At 35.1% G+C, this 20,765-nt stretch overlaps 1 protein-coding gene across 1 annotated transcript in view; it reads left to right on the top strand.

Moving 5' to 3' along the window:
- The first annotated feature begins 590 nt into the window (after positions 1–590).
- The window catches only part of btsz (bitesize), a 414,949-nt gene continuing 394,774 nt past the window's right edge, over positions 591–20,765 (top strand). Inside the window, 1 exon segment of the mRNA XM_074172806.1 lies at positions 591–750. The gene's annotated coding sequence lies outside the window, so the exon portion shown is untranslated.

Here is a 20,765-nt window from a genome sequence, read left to right as displayed (position 1 = left end):
CAATAATACCATCGTCACTGTGCCCCCTCGAGGGTATGCTTTGGGCACCACATAAAATGACCTTTTTAATAATTGGAATGAGCTTTCAACGGTTCTCTTCAATTGATTTTTTCCGCTGCATTTATGGTGGCTACCATGGACGTAGAAAAATAAATTTTTCTACGTCCATGGTGGCTACTACGCTGTTTGTTTTACCCTCATGAGTCATATGAAAGTTGTGATAAAGCACCGTATTTCAAAGTTTCATAACATTAGTTCCACCTTCACAACGACCGACCATTACACAAAATGTGCGCAGTGGCCCCCTTGTAACTTTTTGGAGTACGTCTACCATTCATATGTTTGTAACCAACTGTGCCGAAAATAACGGTTCTTACTTCCTTGTGAAACTGGAAAAGACCTGAGCTAACCTGTCCTAAAATGTAACCAAATTATACTCTCAATCTTCTGCAATTTTTTCGCAGCAGAAGCCTCATGCCGGGCCACTGGCAACATCGCTTTCAGTGCTCCGGTTCGGCGGGCTTCGAGAGAACTCTTTCGATACGGCCCGTTTCAGTCGAATTCAGCTGCGGAGCTGTTAGCGGTCGGTCCTGAAACGTTGAAAGCGAACACCCGGCGCGGCGTCGTTTCAAGTGGCCACCGCGGCGTTCCGACGTTACCGAGCACGCGGAAGAGGCCACGTTAAACACGTGTTGCATGTGTCGAGGGACGATTCGCTCAGAAATGGGGAGCAGGTGATGGTGAATTGAGGTAGCTTTCATGAATTAACGTGTTCAGATGTTTTAGGAAGCTCATGAATTATTGACATTCAGAATACTGTAGAGCTTCGTCTTATTGAACTCCATCTAGATAAAATTAATGCCAAAGAGATGATAAAACACACCCTCAACAGATTTCTTACAAAAGATAGTGTAAATATGTTCATAGATAAACCTAAAGAACGCAAAATTGATAAGTCATTTATAGATCATCAGTAAAATATTTTTATGAAGCGTAAAAACTTATGATGGAATAAAATCTTTTCACTTTGTTTTTTTGTTTTATGTTTTTTACATGAAATTTTTGAACCTCCTTTCCTAGATATCAATAATAATAAGGCCTACGGTAAACAAAATTAATAATAATAATAATGTTTGTTTGAAAGTGGATGACAAAGTTTCATGGTGCATTTCATTAATTCGGACTTCCATTGTCTAATATGATATAAAATGATATAAAATCCATGAAAGAATCGATAAGATTAGCTGAAAAATGGCAATTACATTAAGCAAAAAATATTGAAATTACAATGAAATAAAATATACAGCAACAATTGAAAATTGAACAATGAACAAGATATGAAAATGAAAAATTGAAAGATTTCAAGCCAAGTTATTTCACACCAATAAAATTAAAAAGATTAGCTGAAAAATAAAAATTATATTAGGCAAAAAACTGTTGTAACTTGGTTTGAAATCTTTCAATTTTCAATTTTCATTTCTTGTTGATTGTTCAATGTTCACTGAGTGAAAAAATAAATGTATCTTATGGTGTGCCTCAGGAAACCGTCTTAGGTCTTATCTTATTACTTGTATATCTGAATTCATTATTTTCTCAACAATTTTGTGGGAAAATAATAATCATTTGCTGATGACACTGTTATACTATATACCGCAAATGGATGGGAAGAAGTTAGAAATATTGCTGAACGCGATCTGGAATCATTAACTGAATGATTTAGAGCAAATTCACTCACAATCAACTTTGAAAAAAAACTAAAGGACTTCCATTCACTTCCTACGAGTCATATTTACCAGAATATGTAAATATAAACATCAACATCAACTCATCAACTCCAAAAATGTCAAGTTAGTTAAATCATCAAAGTATTTAGGTACTCACATAGATAGCTTTCTCATATGTGATATTCAAGTTTATTGAAGAATAAATTAAGAGGACTTCTATACAGGTTTCGCCAGCTCCGAAATATACTAACCCTAAACAAATTGAAAATATTATACCACGCATTTGTAAAATCTCTTCTACAATATGGTATAACTGGTTGGGGTGGTATAAATTCACTAGAAAAAATACAGAAATGTATTTTGAAAATTATATATAATAAAAGCTCCCGTTATTCAACAGAACAGCTCTATGGAGAATCAAAAATTTTAGATTTAAGGCAACTGTTTTCTAAAACGATTATCACATTTCTCCTGGAAAATAGAAATTAATTGAAAAACTTACCCCATAATGGAATAACACGAGCACCAAACTCTGCAGCAGTACAGATACCAAGAGCAAATAAAACAATTTGTCAAAGACGCTTGACCTATATTGGAGCTAAACTTCTAAATCATGTTCCTGTCTCAGTTAAAACACTTAATAATATTGGTCTGATGAAGAAACACATAAAAAATGGATTCTTGAACACACTAGACAATTCGTCAAAAACATTGCAGACCCAGCAAATTGATTCATTTTTTATTTTATTTTCTTCTTGATTAGTTTCAATTTTCTCTTATAAGCTTATTAGAAAATTTAAAAATAAATTATTTTCGAAATAACAGGCTGTAAACTGATAAAATGATGAGGAAGAAAAATCATGATTCTCATAAGACGAAACAAAGAAACATTTGTTTCCACAGACAGGTTCCATATGAACCTAAGTGGTAATCGTTTTCATTTGTTCACTATATAAAAATGTACTTAGGATGCCTTTATGCTTTTCAGTAATCAATGTAATAATTCTAAGAAGATTTGGCAAATAAATATTATCATTATTATTATTATTTAATTTCATTGTAATTTTTTCGCTTGATAGAATTGTTATTTGTCAGCTAATCTTTGAATATTTATTGATAATTGATAAATGAATGTCTTTATTACCAATTCATAAAAAATAAATCACATTTTGTTTATGTTGTTACGGCAAAGAAATGAAAAAACAATAATTTTTATTAATGCTGAACACTTACATAAACTTTTGTTTGAATTGACTTTTTAATTAGCTCCAAGAATGGATCCAACTTATTGTGGCGGATTTGTGGCGGAATTTATCTGGCTATGACCATGTGCATAGCCAGTGATGATCTGGCTATGTAAGCACGCTTATCAAAATTTTGTTCAAGCCACTCCCAACTGCCTTCGATGGTCCGGTTGTGAGCACTGGTCTGTTGATTGAATTTTAGGATAGTTTAGGTTGAAATACCAAATTTTAGTTTGAAATTTGAGTTCTTCATGCTCTAATGAAAATACTAATGAAAACCATCCAGAAAACCTCTCAGCAATTCCAGTCCAGTACATTCACCAACGGTGGCTTTTCATATTCATTCCCTGATGGAATGGATACCTCATCCCTCGATATTGGAGATATAAGCATTATTGATGGCAGGAATTAACATTTGGGGTTTGGTAGATGAAATCACTGCAAAAAATTTGTTGAAATATTAGGTTGTTTCAAAAGTTTTTTCGGTTTTAATGGTATATATTTTTGTAGCTCCATATCTGATAATTTTCTTATGAATTTCAGTTTTTTGTCTCTTTTCAGCTCGTTACTATATCATGTCGTTAATTGGTTATCGATCAATTTTTCTCCACGAATTTAAATTGAAGCAAAGCGCTACCGAAACTGACAGAAAAATTAACCAGGCGTTTGGCAATGATAGTGGTAATGAAAGCACTGTTTGACGTTAGTTTGCGAAACTTCGTTCCAGAGATTTCTGTTTCGAAGAGATAGACCTAAAGTAATCCAGGACGAGGAAACTGACCCACCACAAACGGTGCGGATGGCGAAAGAATTGGGCGTTAGCTCCCATACGGGTTATGATGGTTTAAAACGTCAAATAGCTCGAAAAGTGGGTTCTCCACGATTTGAGCCATCGAAAGAAATTGTCACGTTTCGAGGACTTTTCTTCTTTGCTTTTGCGAAACCAAAATGATTTTATTTGGATCGGATCGTCTTGTGTGATGAAAAGTGTATCCTCTATAAGAACAGAAGACGTTCAGGACAGTGGTTGGACACCGATGAGCCAGCCAGGCAGTTCCGAAAGGCGAAAACCCACCAAAAAAAGATCATGGTTACTGTATGGTGGTCATCGGCTGGTGTTTTTGCCTCATCCACCATACGTTCCAGACCTCTCGCCAACCGACTTCCATCTTTTCAAGCATTTTGATAACTTTCTCACCGGTAGAACTTTGGCCAATCAGGGCCAAGTAAAAACGGCTTTCGCGGACTTCATCGAATCCCGATCACAAAATTTTTATGCTGACACAATTATTCAACTAGTGTTACGTTAGCAGAAGTGCACTGATACAAATGGTACTTATTTCGAATGAATTGAATTCGTATTCACAAACTCATAAAAACGAACGAAACTTTTGGAACAACCTAAATTTACAGGGTTGGATACAGAATTACATAGAAATGTGTTTTCCTGAAAACTGGAGTATACAGGGTGTAACTGAATAAGTGTAAAACATTTAAGGAGGTGATTCCTCATCGAAAAAAAGATAGGATCTTTCATATAAAGAAACTTCATTGGAGCATCCCTTGTTAAGCTACAGCCCCTTAAAGGGGGTACATAAAATTTGTATAACAATTTCTTTCACAACCACTGAAGAAGTAACAATATTGAAATCAACCTTACGTTTCTTACTACCAAAAAGACACTTAGCCAGTAATTTATTTGGTTTACCCCATGGTTGTAAGGGGTGGAAAACGCAACCCCTAAAATTTATTTCCAATGTAACTTTTTGTTTTATCATTTGTTTACCATTTAAAAATTTATTACCGATAGCCTGTTTCATTCTAAACAAAAAATATCTCTTGGGTTTTTTGCCCAAAATGAACCAGTTCGCAGCAACAAATTATTTTACGAACAACTACAGAGATACATCGTCATAAATGCGAACTAGATTTATTATTATTTTGTAGTTATTACCTGTATTAAACGTAAAGTGTAATAAACAAAACTGATTTATTAATAACAAAACACACAAAATGTAGAAATCATAGTAAATGTTCCATATGTCTACCTTCAGACATTACGCATACGTCTAGACGTCGGCGCATTGAGCCACGTATTCCCTCAAATATTCCTGGAGTCTCTCTGATTACCCTGCACGCATCGATGATGTGGTTTCTTAAGTCCTCTTCTTCGCGAACAGGAGTACGATAAACCAAATGCTGTAAATGGCCCCATATAGAGAAATGGAGAGAATTGAGATCCGAGGATCGAGCGGGCCAGTTCTGTGGTTCTCCTCGACCTATCCACTGATTTGCATATGTTTCAGTTGAATGCTGACCTGCTACTTGACTAAATTGGGCGGGAGCCCCATCATGCATAAAAACATATCCCTTCTGACGTCCAAAGGAACTTCCTCCAGCAGTAGTGGATGCACTTCTCTTAAAAATTGAACGTATGCCTCACCATCTTAACAAGAGATGCTTCGATGAAATTTCTTTATATAAAAGATTTTTATCTTTTTTTCGATGAGGAATCACCTCCTTAAATGTTTTACACTCATTTAGTTACACCCTGTATATACGTGTTACATATTTTTCAAGGCCTCAATTTGACATTATTTATTCAGGGTTACTCGTTGCAACTAGAAGGTTCAATCCATGTTGTAGAAAGCAATAAAAGTTTTAGTTCTTAATAGGGTTTCAATTCTCTGAGAAGCTGTTTTTGATAATCCAGTAACGCGACTATATCAAGATGTATCGGTATCTTTTTTGGGAAAGAAAGTTTTTGGCTTTCTACTACTCCATCTGATACAAAAAAATGGATGAGAGAATCTTCCAAAGAAAGGAAGGATTAATCAATTTGAAAATAAGTAACTCTATACATGGATGTGTAGATCATGCAAAGAAGTAACTTTCAGACACAAACTGAAAGAAAGTTCTCCTGAAACAGCTACTTTCATATAAACATTGAATTACACGAAAGAAAAAAATTCTTTCGAAACAAATACTTCTATATGAACACTGAATTATACAGAAGATATTTTTCTCTATTCAGTTTGTATATCAAACATTTGTGGAGGAATAAGAATCAGATATCATTCACATGAGTTCTACTTTGAATGAATGGTAATAAATTGTACTCACATGGAACACTGCCACCCTAACTGGTATACACCGTATCTGTTGTATGTTACTCGACGCAGCTAGATGAATTCTGTGCCTTTTGATTAATTATCATTACCATCAATTTCTGCTACATTTATATTTCTGAAGAAAACTTAGAGTCAAATTATATTTGTTTATTTTCATCAAAGCCAAAATTTCCTCCAGATCCTATGAGCTGTAAAACTTTTGAATGACGGCGAATATATGACAAGTGTCGTGTCATTAGAAAAGCAACATTTTGAATATCTGGCTTTTAATAGATTTAATAGATCGCTGATATACAGTAAATAGTGAGGCTTGGGGATAATATGGATCTTTGGGAAACTATTGCATTGGTGGTAAAGGTAACCAAAAGAGAATAATCGATGGCTACTTGCAAGGAACGATCTCTACGAAAGTTGCACAGCCATAAAAAAAAAGATCTGGAAACCTATATCGAAGTTTATTCGATAAACTTCATGCAAGACGCGGTAACTAGTGTTGGTAGATCAACACCTTAGTAGCATTTCCAGTGCTAAACATATCAAAAATTTAAAATTATTTCACAGTCCGTTTTGGTCAATCAAATATATTTCTAAAAAGACGGCAGTGTCTCGACTTGTCCTAAAACACCTCAAACTTCTTTTGCATTCTAATTTGGAAGATTTTTATTTTATTGTATGGTACGGTGGCTATCAATAATCGCTTCGATGTAAACGTAATGATACAAGCTCTGTCACCTACTAAAAATATGCATTGTGTTGCACGTGTCGAAATACGAAATACTCGTAATTCAACCAGCAGCTTATACACAAATTCTATTCGCATAGTGCGCTTTAAATTGGATTGCATCTTCATCAATCCACTTCATTTCTTGTTACTGAGGAGAAGTTACGTTAGGAGTATCGATACTGGATATGGAGTAGCATGTCACTTATTTGAGTTTTTCTGAGACATACCGGGTGGCAAATTCAATTGCACACTATTGCTATCTCGGTAGAAGATACGATGTTGATTGAATCTGAAAAAAAGTACTTTTTAGAATTCAATGGAATCAGTTTTGAAAATCCAGTCTGTCGTGAGCCGCTCTTGAAATAATCGACAAAAATGTAAATCGTTGATTGTGTTTTTTCTGCTCTGGTTTCTTTATTATACAGAATATGACAGAAATTCAAAACGTTTTTGATTGAACTTCATGAAGGTTACATTATGTTGTTGTGATTTTACTCACAACTCAATATAATTGTGGGTTATGGACTTATCATCGATAAACATTAAGCACTCTTACGACGTTTCTTTTACCTAGGGCAACACTCACAATTTTTTTTTTCAAATACCCACCTGTATTTTTTTCACAAATTTTGATAACTCTCTCAATACAGATTTCACCTATGTACCACTTTAAACTGTTTCATGACGTTTCACTCCAAAAAAATATAATTTTTGTACAACTGTCATTAAAAGTGACATTTTTAATGGTTGTCAAGAGTATTAAAAGACAAAAAATATTTTATTAATAACGATAAAAATAAAAACAACAATAAAAATTCATTGGCGCTCCGAGGCGACTTCATTGATTCCAGTGGCGCATTTGTTTTTTCAGCTGCAGGAAAACCCGGAAAAACCTGCAGCATCACATCATCTGAAGATCTTGATCTGCCAATGTCCTCTCTCTCTCTCATGAAACAAAATGTAGGGTATCCCCAGAGGCTCTAATAGCGTCAATACATCGTCAGAACACTTCGTGACACGACTATCGTCCGTTTCGTCTTTGACCAAGGCGTAATAATGACTAAATTCAACCACAGTGAACAATGACTGCATGAATATTATAACAGTGGTCTGCTTGATTGAAATGTTCATCTATTTCGAACCTTCCAAAGAGTTTCTTGCTTCCGTCAGAGGATGAGTCTTGTTTAAAAATGATGTTTAAAAAGTAGTGTGTTAAAAATATTTTTAACACGATTTTTTTCGGCCACATAGCAATAAACAAAATATAATCATTCAATTTTGAAGAAAGTTTCATTATGAACAATAGATATAGATACAATTAAATTCTGTTACAAATGTATTACATACATCAATATGAAACATCAATATGAAACATCAATATGAAACATTAATATGAACATTAATATGAAAAGTACAATTTGAACAAATACTGATATTAATACCTTGCGATGTTGAAGGGCCGTGTAATACATATGAACTAGCTGAATGCATCAAAATATGAAGATTTACTGAGGAATGGAATTCAAATGATTTTAAATAATAGACCAGGAAGAGAACGTGTATGGTACCAAATGGATGGTGCGGTTTACTCTACTCCAATAACAACAATGGAAGATATGAATTCGAGAGTTACAACTGCTTTCAATAGTTTGACTCCAGACTTGATCAGAAGCGCTACACATGACAATCTTTTGAAGAGATTACATGTTTGTTCAAGTAGAGGTGGAGATGTGTTTGAACATATTCTGAAATACACTGACGATTAAATTAACTCAATAATTTATGGGTTTAGTATTTTCAGTTCGTGTTTCAGCGTTAATAAAACTATTGTTCGAAGAGAAGTTTCATTCGATGGTTGAGGAGTATTTTAATAATTATATTTTCATTGTATTATCTGTGACTAATTGAGAAACATCAAACGAAATCTGTTTTACAAAAATGAGTGATGAACAAGGAAACCATGTCAATTTCCGTTTGAAACAGTTTATCTCGAAAACGGTTCAAAATAGAAATAGTATTATCTGAACAAATTTGATCTGAAATTGGATGTAGAGCTCAAAAATGTTGAAATATACAGGGTGTTCCTTTTGAAAAAATTGAGTTCCACTCATTTTTTCATGAGATCAAAGTATCTGCTATTGTATATGTAAATTCTTGTTAAGAAATACGTAATACTTTATTACAAAAATGCATATGACAAAAGTGATAACAGAATGACAGACTTCACTGTCTACACACATCGGTAAAATATGACCTATACTGTGTGAAATATAAATGAACATATACAACATATATCTTCCCCTTTATTTAGAGGTTTAATCTTTGCACAGGTTTTCTCACTCGCGTACCTCGCCTTACTGCTTGATTGCTCTTCTCAGTATTTGATGTGTTCGTTTGTTGATCTTTATTGCCATCCGAATTTTCTATAGATGAATAGAAAGAAATTGATGCTTCATTCTCCGGTAGTGAAATAGAAATCCCTTCCTGTTGTTCATTGTCCATTTCCGTTGTTTCCTGATTGGAGCTTTGAGTGGTAGATATGTTAATGCCTTCATTGGGTGATATATTTCCGTAAGAGCAACATCGGATATTTCTGTAATTATCCGACCAATCTACCTCTGTTGGCGCTATTTGATTCAAATGTCGTCGCCACAACTTACCATCAACCTCGATGTAATAATGCAGTGAACCTTCTCTTTTAACAATTTTTCCGAATTTCCATTTCGAGCTTTTATCATAATTCAGAACTCGAACTCGTTGATCAAGGATGAAATACTTCATTTGAGGTCGAATTAAATTTTTGTTGTCTTCATTTTCAATGTATCTGAGTAAATCAATTTTTGTACGAATTTCTCTTTGTAAAAAAAGCATGGCAGGTGACATTCCCGTAGTTGAATTTGGTATTTTTCTATATTGCATTAAAAAGTTGGCCAATTTACAATCCAAATTGTCTCGGTTAGATGTCAATTTCCTCAGTGCATTTTTCATTGTTTGGACGTATCTTTTAACCTGGCCGTTTGTTTCCGGATGATATGGTGCTGAGTACTTGTGCAGGATACCATTACTTTTCAAAAACAGTTCAAACTCTTGAGATCTAAATGTTGGACCATTGTCGCTAACTAAAATGACTGGTAGACCATAACGGGCAAAAAGATTACGTAAAATGGAAATTGTTCTTGAAGCTACCATAGAAGTCATGGAAATGATCTCTGGCCATTTAGAAAATGCATCTATTACTAGTAGGAAATATTTACCCATGAAAGGACCAGCGAAGTCAATGTGTATTCGTTGCCAGGGAGAGCTTGAGTATTCCCAACAGTGAGGTGGTACCTTCATCGGTTTATTTTGAGCACTTTGACATGGTATGCAACTTTTGACTAATTGCTCAATATCGGAGTCAATTTTTGGCCACCAGACGTAAGATCTGGCTAGCGCTTTCATTTTCACTATACCTGTATGAGCTTCATGTAGTTCTTCAAGGATTTTTCTCCGTAGTGTGGTCGGAATAACCACCCTTGAACCTTTTAAAATAACTCCATGTGTAAGTGAAAATTCCAAATCATTACCAACGTATCCAATTTCTGTGATTCTCTTTCCTTCAAGTAAAATTTTGTAGACATTCATTAGAATAGAATCCGCTTGCGTTTCTTTGGCAATTTCAGTATGCGTTACTGGTAGAACTAACAACTGTTGTAATTGGTAATGTGCTACTGTATCAATGGAAGTATGTGTTGTGTTTGCGGTTTCTGGTAATCTAGATAAGGCGTCTGTATTCGCATGCTTTTCTTTTTCTGTATGAAATTTCGAAATCGAAGCCTTGTAAGAATTGAGCATAATGAAGCATTCTAGTAGCCACCATACTAGGAAGATGCTTCTCTGGATGAAAAATGGACACTAATGGTTTGTGGTGATCAGTCAGAATTTTCTCCCATAACAGTAACGGAAAAATTTATTGCAAGCCCAAAATATCGAAGTAGCTTCCTTGTCTATTTGGCTATAGTTTTTCTCTGATTTACTGAGAGACCTGGAAGTGTAAGCAATCGGTCTTTCAGTGCCATCCGGCATTATATGGGAGAGAACTGCTCCAAGCGCATAGGGACTTGCATCTGTAGCCAGTACTAATGGTAACTTAGAATCATATGGACAGAGAATTTCACTTGATGTAATTTCCCGTTTCATAAGATCAAAAGCATTTTGACATTGTTCTGTCCATTGAAAAGTAACATTTTTCTGGAGTAAATTATACAGTGGAGATAGTTTCGTCGCTAGATTCTTGAGAAATCTACTATAGTAATTTACTAGTCCCAGCCAACTCTTCAGCTCAGATGTGTTTGTTGGAATTCTTGCATTGACTACTGCCTTGATCTTCTCTGGAGACTTTTCTAGACCTTTGTCAGATACAGTATGTCCCAGATAAGTAATTTTGGACTCGAAAAATTTACATTTATCTTCTCTAACTCTTAGGCCAACATCTTGCAAATGTTTCAGAACTTTTTTTAATGTCTGAAGATGGTCATGGAAACTTGCTCCTTGTATTTTGATATCATCCAGAAAAACGCATACCCCCGGTATATCGGATAACGTTCTTGTAATGTAACGTTGCCAAATTGCTGGTATCACCTTGGTTCCAAACATAAGACGGTTAACAGTATAATCTCTTTTCGTTGTGGTTATAGCTTGGATTTTGGTGCTATTATCATCCATAGGAATATGAAGGTAAGCTTCTCTGATATCGAGAGTTGTGAAAAGCTTACCACCAATCATACTTGTAGCAAATATATCTTCCACATTAGGCATTAAATATCGATCATCTTTGAGAATTTTATTAATTGTAACCTTATAATCGGCACATAATCGAATAGTACCATCTTTCTTAACAATTGGAACTGTTGGCGTACCCCATTCGCTATATTCAATTTTTGTCAAAATTCCTATTTCTTCCAGGCGGTCTATCTCGTCTTCTACCTTCTTCTGCAATGCATATGGAACTTTTCTTGCAGAACAGTAAATTGGTACAGAGTTATCCTGAGGAAATAATTTGGCTTCATAATTATTTATTTTACCAATTCCAGTTTCAAAAACTGCACTGAATTATTTTCGTAATTCATTCAAAATTTGCGATTTCGAATTTTCTGACCAATATATACCGTCCTGTACCTGATGAATTTCAGGTGGAATAATTTTTATATATTTGAGCCATTCACGACCAAAAATAGGTTCTACCTCACCAGGTAATATATATAGGTTAGCCAATACTTTTTGTCCACAATAACTGATATCAAAAGTTGAGTATCCAATTAGTTTTATTATTTCTCCTGTGTAAGTCTTCAAAGGAAGTTCACTTGTGTGAATCTGTTTATTGGGAAAAAGCTCCTTAAACGTATCATAAGATATAGAAGAAACTGCTGCTCCGGTATCGTATTCCATTTCTACATGTTTATGATCTAATTGAACATCAAGGAGAAATGTATCCTGTTTTCGCTTAGATTCTGGTAACACACAGTCTACGATATTGTTGATGTAATAGAATTCATCATCAGAATCATTTTCCACAATAACCTCACTAGAACTTGGTTGAGTTACTGGATGTATCTGATTCTGATTATTGGATTTCACAAATTTCTTGGTAGGTTTGACACTTGGATGATTTGTCATTGGTTTTCCATTTCTACAAACTGCATCTAAATGTCCAACTCGACCACACCTTCCACAATGTGAACGAACGTGTTTACAGACATTTGCTAAATGCGATTCATCACCACATCGAAAACAAAAACGCTTGAACGGATTCGGAGATGACCTTTTGAAGTTTTGACTGAATTTCAGTTGATTTTGAGATATTGACATCGAAGATGATTGTAATGCTTGAATTTCTTACGAATCTTTGTGAGCCGATTCCATTGCTAGTACTGTTTGAACACAATCCGAAAAAGTATTGTTAGGTTATTTCAGCTGAATTAGTTCTTCCAACCAACTGGAGTTTTTCAGTCCACTAATAAATTGCTGCCGTAGATGTTTATCAGCGGTGGACGCATTACAAGAAAGACATTGAAAGTCACAATTTCTTGAAAGTTTCTTCAGATCTGCTACAAAATCGGAAATGCTTTCACCTTCTTGTTGTATTCTTCTTGTGAAACGATTTTCTTCCGCGATTACGCTGGGTTTGGGATGGAGATGTTCTTTAATTAGAATTTGGAGAGAATCATATGATTTGGTTTTCGGATCGTCAGGACTAGTCAAATTGTATAGAAGTTGTAATGTTTTTGTACCCATGGAATGTATCAACTATTCTTTCTTCTTATTGTCAATCTCTGCCAAGGTACCCATGAAATTTTTCATATTGAAAAAATTCTCTAGTCTCTTGATGAAAATGTCCCACGTTTCCGTTTCTTCGCAAAAAGGTTCTAAAGTAATAACTTCTGGGGAACTGGATTTTTGTGAACATTGTAATGATTCCGTTAGAGTCTTAATCAGGATACTGAATTGTTCAGAATCCATTTTATTCTATCCCGTCCTCGTCGCCACTATTGTATATGTAAATTCTTGTTAAGAAATACGTAATACTTTATTACAAAAATGCATATGACAAAAGTGATAACAGAATGACAGACTTCACTGTCTACACACATCGGTAAAATATGACCTATACAGTGTGAAATATAAATGAACATATACAACATCTGCATTTTTTGAAGACCCTGTGTGAGGCAAATGAAAATATGACTCGGAGTGAAGATCCTCATAGTATCACTCCACTCCATTTCAAATTTGATCGTTTTAGTGCAAGAGAGTTCAAGATTATCAGCATTTATAAAAGTTCATGTTTGGTAAAAAAAATATCGAAATTAATTTATATCTTCTAAACGGTAATAGATAGATATAAGGAAATAGTATATGAATTTGTTGACAAAGTGATAATGAATCATAATATGATATTATATACGGGGTGTTCCATTTGAAAAATCAAAGAAGCCGCTACTTTATAGTAGAATCGACAACGCCGCTTCGTCTGAAATATTTCAGGCATGTAGGTCATATTGATTTATTCATACTGTGAAATTTTCAGGTTGATCCGTTGAATAGTTTGTCAGAAACGGCTAATTAACGCTCATCATGAAAAGCCCTGTATAGATATCCCAACCAGTAAGTTGTCTAAATTTTTAAATTCAAGATTCAGAGACCTAACAAAATTTAATTTTTCAAACACAGTGCTAAATTCAGTAGACCTAGCTGACAAACTATCAAATCTGAATATCAAAAATAATATCAAACTAGTATCGTTCCACGTAAAAAACATGTTTCCTAACATCCCAATAGACGAATGTCGTCCTCTCGTGAACTACATATTAGAGTCATACAAATCCATGTATAACTACCGAATTTTGCAATCTCTTTGGTACATGTCTGAAACAAAATTTCTTAAAATATAATAATAATATTTTCTTGCAGAACTCAGGTCTCCCTATGGGCTCACCATTAAGTCCCATTCTGGTAGATATTTTCATGGACACACTAGAAAACACCCGCAATCTTAATATTCCCCTTTCACAGAAACACATTGTGTTTTGGATCAGATATGTTGATGACGTACTGGTTGGTTTTGATGGTTCAAACAGACAAATCAATCTATTTTTAAACTTTCTCAATAGTCTACATAAAAAAATTGAGTTCACAGTAGAAATCGAACAAAACAAGGAGCTCAACTTCTTATCTTTGAATATTTCAAGAGTTATAGTCTATTTCAAAAGAGTGTAGAGTAATAAAATCTCATTAAGTATTCAAAAGCGCTACAGGGTGATCCGTCAATAAATTCTGTCACTTCCCTAGTCCGCATTGCAAAATTATGTCGTTTCATAAAGAGCAGGTAGGTATCACCTTGTTTTAAGGGATTTGTCCATTGTTATCGACGGATAAATACTGAGCCAGAGGCGCGCTAGTGGGATAATTGCCAAAAGAATATGCATTCATAAAAATTATATTAAAGGAAATAAAAATTTAATACAGCAGAACAGTGTTATTAAAAAAATATAAAATGTAACAATAAAATATATACGAACCGAAATCGGGAAATACTCACAAACACACACGAACGAACTTTACGTATTGAAACACTTGTGGGGACTTTAAATCAATTTATTCACAAAAACGACAAGAACTTTACTGGATACGTTATTACAATTTGACACTTGAACAATACTAAAACTGTGAACTTCCCTTAACGTTTAACAACACTCTATTTATACCCTAATTGAATGTTCTAGAGATTACTAGGTACAATTTTCGAGAACCTTCCGAGAAAATAATTATTCAGACTACCCTTAATTCTAAACCCTAACCTAAGCAAAAGTGTCACTGTCACTGATACACTGGTCTCTGTCCAGATTGCTTATCCCGCTACAGTATATTTACAATTCAATTAAATTATTCTACATCAGTATAGTCTTCATCCGAAGAACTGTCATCATCCCCTGGTGTTATAATTATAGGGTCAACCACCTGATCGACCAAGTTGTCCAGTTCCCACATTTTATCTTCCTCTTTTAAAACATGCTGGATTGCTTTTTGCCAGTTTTCTGATGTGATTTCCATAATGGCTTGATCAAACAATACCTTGACATATTTCATTTTAAATGGCACCTCGGAACTAAGTGTTAACCCTTTTTTGAGAAATCATGCTCAAGTATATGAACCCAAATTGCATATTAAATAAGTTTACAAGAACCACTAAAATTAATCTTAATCTTTTTTTAAGAAATTTTACTTACCTAAATACATGTAGGTACTTAGTTTTAGACCAAATTACTTCCCAAAAATGGCCTTTTATTATTATCTATGTCTGTAATTTTTAATTTACTTTAATTATTAAGTTTAATAATCCTAAGATTTGCCTACGCCCATGGACGACAACGAAATTCAGGCAAATTTTATGACACTTCATGATTTATTACTCTACACTCTTTTGAAATAGACTATAATAATGATTCACAATTCAATATCTACCGGAAAAACACGTTGACAGACTGTACAATTCCTTTTGACTCTTTCAGTCCTCTCTCACATAAGCTATCCGCGTTTAGGTCAATGATACACAGAGATTTCGCAATACTTTTACCGGAAAAAAATTTCCAAGTTGAAATAAAAATAATTAAGCAAATTGCAGTGAAAAATCAGATACCAATTTCCCTAATAGAAAATATAAGATCAGGTAAAACTCACAAAACACTTATGAATGAATTATACCCAAACTGTCGAGAACACAATATAGTCAAGTACAGTAGCATCAATTACTCAGGTGAACTTTCAGATAATATTCAAAATTATTTCTCTAAATACAAAATTTCAGCAGCTTTCACAAGTAATAATAATTTAGGTAGAACCCTGTTCAATGCAAGACCCAAACGGAATAGAATGAAAAAGGCAGGGATATATAGAATAGAGTGTGGCGAATGCTCTGCAGTATATACAGGCCAAACCGGTAGAAATTTTGAAATAAGACTGCGTGAACACATCTGTTTGGACAAAAAATCTGCAATGTACGAACATTTTCAAGAATCAAACCACAAGATAAATGAAGATGACCTCAAAATCCTACATATATGTAATAAAGGGAGAAAAATGAATCTGTTGGAGGCCATGGAAATTAACAAATCAATTAAAAACCTGAAATATATATCCGAGCAACTTGATTTATGTAGGTCTCCTCTCTTGAATTTATGAATTTAACAACCCCTAGAATTTTCAGGATGGTATTTTGAGTTGGCATACAGTTTTATACTTGTTAATGGGATCAAACCTGAAACCGGTCGTATAAATAAAATTTTCCAGTATTTAGACAAAAGTAATTTTATTGATTTCATTTAAGAAAATAGTTAACTGACAAGAGATGTCAACATGTGTTTTTGTAGAAATATTGAATTTATTTATTTAATCATGAAAACAGGACAGTTGTACAAAAAACTTTTTATGATATTTGTGTTAAAAGTAAGTTTTATTTTATTCTTTCACTCACAAAATAAAACCTTACAATGTTCGGACTTCCATTGTCTAATAACATATAAAATGATTTGAAATTACTAAAAAAACCAGTGCAAACTGAAAATAAAAAAAAAGCTGAAAGTAACAATTATATTAAGCAAAAAAAGTTAGTCATCACCCGAAGACGAATGTGGATATTAACAATCGAAACAACGTGAAGTAACTTGGTTTGGAATCTTTGATTTTTTATTTAATTGTTGAATTTTTAATACTTGTATTTATTTCAATATAATTTCATTGTAAATATATTTTTTGAGCTCCATTAGTGGCATTTCTTTAACAAGGGGTTCAATATTTTGTCTTAAAATTTCTAAATACCTTCGAGATGTGAGAGTGCCTACACACACACTAAATCTAAATCTTCCTTAACTTCTCTGCTCCACAATTGAATGAGGTTTTTGTTGTGCCCAAGTATAAGAATTGTAGGGGTTGAAAATGCCAGCACTGCTCGCACAAGCTTCTTCTGTCCAAATGAAATCTAATGAAAAATCACGCACTTGGTTACAACTTTCCTGGAACAACTAGCAAAAAGCCATGCGACGTTCAAAATCTCCTGGTCTGAGTTGATGAACTCTTCTGGCTTGAATTCCAATTTTTTCCAAATCCCTCTAACGCTAGTTTTTGTTAGGTCTTGATATTTCGCGTTGACGACTATTTCTTCCATCTCCTTACAACTATTTGATTCATATAATTTTGGTCTTTTTCTTCAAATTGACCACCATCAGGTTGTCGCAATCTTGCGAAAATGTTTCTAAAAGGTTGTCTTCTTTCTGGATTGCTTGCTGCTTCTGCATTTTCCCCGGTTTGAATAAAACAGACTATCATATTCCGTTTTTCATAATTCTCACCATTAATTGCGAATGTGTTTGAAAATTTAACAAAAACCACTTATTGAAGTGCGTCTTTACTACTAAAATCAAAATTTGACAGTTACTAGTAAAGATTTTGTATTCTGTTTTTTAGCCGCATCATCCAAAGCCTACTTGATCAAAGTTTGCGTTTCAAAGTCTATATGAAAAAACCCTAAAGCTCTGTGTTTCAAAGATGCCTTTAGCAAAACATCAAGTGTGCTACATAGAGCTCAACATTACAAAGGTTATTTTAAGCTCTATTGAAATATGCAGGAATATATAGGGTGTCCCATTAAAAACAGTTTTTCATCAATAACTATTGATATCTCATTTGAAAAAATAAGTTTTATTGCATTCTCCGCAAAAAAGTGCTTTGAAATTGTTTTCATAGAAACAAGAAATTTTTGACAGGAAGAAGTTACAGTAACTTTTCGAAAATGCACATTTTCGACAAACATGCTGTAATTCAGGAACGATGATAGATATTGATATGCGGTTTTCAGGATTAAGTTCGTCATAAAATTTGACCCCTCAGACACAGCCATCAGTTTTCATTTATCTAGTTTCAAAACAGGAGTTTTCCTTTAAAAGTGTCCAATTTGGCCCACTCTGTAAATTGCATAGTATGCCACTAGAGGCAGCTGCTTTTTGACCAGCTACTGTAGCTATTCGCTGAATGGCATTAACAAATTTTGCTGGTTTGCTGGTTGAAAATTAGTGATGTGAAAGGTTCAGGTGAGAGATGAGTCATGATGAAAACTCAAAAGTTCAATACTTTCTTTATTCATGCAAGTTTCTACACAGATGGTCTTGTTTTTGGTACATACAGCAGCAGGACCACGCTCAAATTCTGATTAAGAGAGTCATAGTTACGACCGCACCGGGGGGCCTGGGGGCCGGTTAGGCACCCCAGACGTACCCTGGCGTTGGATGCGATCGGGCGTGGAGGGGTGGATTTTCGGGAAATCCTTGCGGGTACCGCTCCTCACCCCACACCAACAGGATTTCGCAGGGCTTCCTCCCGCTCACCGAACCCGGAATTGCTTCCTTACATCTACTTAGTGTGGCTAACCAAGAGACAGGACCATCGGCAGCGTTCGACCGAACGTTCGTACAAGTTAACTAAGCTCTTCTTTCGCCAGAGAGTGCTCGCGTCGCACACCTGCCCCCGCCAGCCATGCCAAATCAGTTGGGAATATGGTCCCGGAAGTGGCCGGCCGGGGTCCTAAGCTCGGATACTAGTAGCTCCGTCCAACCGGGTTCCGACACCTCAAGCGTCTGCCTTGGTGCCCTCCAAGGCTAGACTCGGATACTAGAGCCCGGAAGGACCGCAAGCCCCGACACCTCGAACGCTTGGATCCGTACAGAAGCAGGCGAGGATCACGGAACAGCATAAGCCGTCCAGTGCCTCATAATGGGGCTGCAATGCACCCATGAATGGATTACCGCAGCCCTGTATCCCTTTACCCGCTAGCGGAGCCGCTGCCCCTAAGAGGCCAACGCCAGTTGGAGATGAGGCTCACTAGCCTCAATCAATAGAGTCGATGACATACAGACCGGTTTCAAGGCGTAACCCCACGTCACGTTCACTAAATGGAGCTCACGAATCTTTCTCTCAGACGAAGGTTCCATATATGCAGTCGAGTGTTGAGTCCCAGGTACACTGTATGAACGAGAAGCATGTGTAAAACTGGAATCTGTGATATATTTTACATAAATATCTGTCGGATATAATGTAATTCCCGGCGTGGTATCAACTAAGGAAATTGTTGTTCTCCGGCAGCATTCACCAGAACCCATTAATTTATAACGTTGGAATTTCATTTATGTTTTTCAGACCAAAGTGCATTACATGTAGCAGAGCCATGTTTGAAGTCATTCGAGACCCAGACACATTACTGTTTGGGTCGAAGGGTAATTCTTCGAAACCGATCTGTAGATGATCCACTCGATTAATTTCAGCGTGGTTATGCTGCTGGTTGAACGAGAAGTATCTGCAAGTGTATCTTCTGATAGTCATTATCGATCTTCTTATGTACCACTAAATTATGTGAAAATGTTTTTCGTAACCTTGATAAATAGTACAATGCCAAATTCCATCTACAGTGCATTTCTTTAATGTCCTCCCCCTTTTATTTTTTGAACCGGTCAACTCAACAAATTTGGGATAATGAAATTAATGTATAAATACTTCATTTTGAAGTGAAATTGACAAATGAAACTTTCAAGATGGCGACTGGGTGCCATCTAGGAAAAAAAATTAAATGAAAAGATCGGTCTTGTGACACATCATTTTGAAGCTCGTGACGAATACTTCACAACCCTTGAATATGAAGTCAATATCTTCACCTATTACAACATGGCGAAACAATTAAAAATTTCCTGAAGAGAAACAACATTAATACCGATATTTCTAGAAATATTCCTTTTTATCTGCCATATGGCAATTGCATCAACCTGATAAGGTTAGTTAAGTTATTTTCTGTTTATAAAAAGGACAAAAAATGTCAGTACGACAATGAACCTCATTATTCAGTTAGAATATTCTCTTTTAGTTTTCGGTTTTACTAGTAGAAAGGTACCACGTCAACAATCTCTAAAATGGTCAATTCTCGTCCATTGGAAGAAAAAATTGAAGCGATTTTTGTTTACGGTGCGACGCGTAACTTTCACAAGACCGAAAGGATTTTCAATAAACGTTTTCCGAATCGTCCTATCTGTAGAAAATATTTGAGGGAACTTGTATCCAAATTCACAACTACCGGTAGTGTACATAACAAAAAGCCCCCAGGTCATCCGTCCTTTCCGGAAGAACAGCAAGTGCAAATAATTGGTGAGATGGTAATAAATCCTGAACAGTCTACTTATTCCGTCGCGAATGATTGTGAGGTGTCTCCTTCTTCTTGAAGAGAAATAGGTATCATCCATACATAATTAATGTATGTGAATTTTTTTAAACGGCAATATTTACAGACAAAATTAGTGACACCAACCCTCACGTTGTCCGGGAAACACAAACCCAATATCCAGAAAAAATTAACGTTTGGGCAGGAATA

This window comes from Leptinotarsa decemlineata, unplaced genomic scaffold (assembly GCF_025532065.1).
Source record: "Leptinotarsa decemlineata unplaced genomic scaffold, Ldec_3_MD MMD2_tig00000199_RagTag_RagTag, whole genome shotgun sequence".
In the NCBI taxonomy this organism is placed as follows: domain Eukaryota; kingdom Metazoa; phylum Arthropoda; class Insecta; order Coleoptera; family Chrysomelidae; genus Leptinotarsa; species Leptinotarsa decemlineata.
This window is presented reverse-complemented; position numbering and strand designations above follow the sequence as displayed.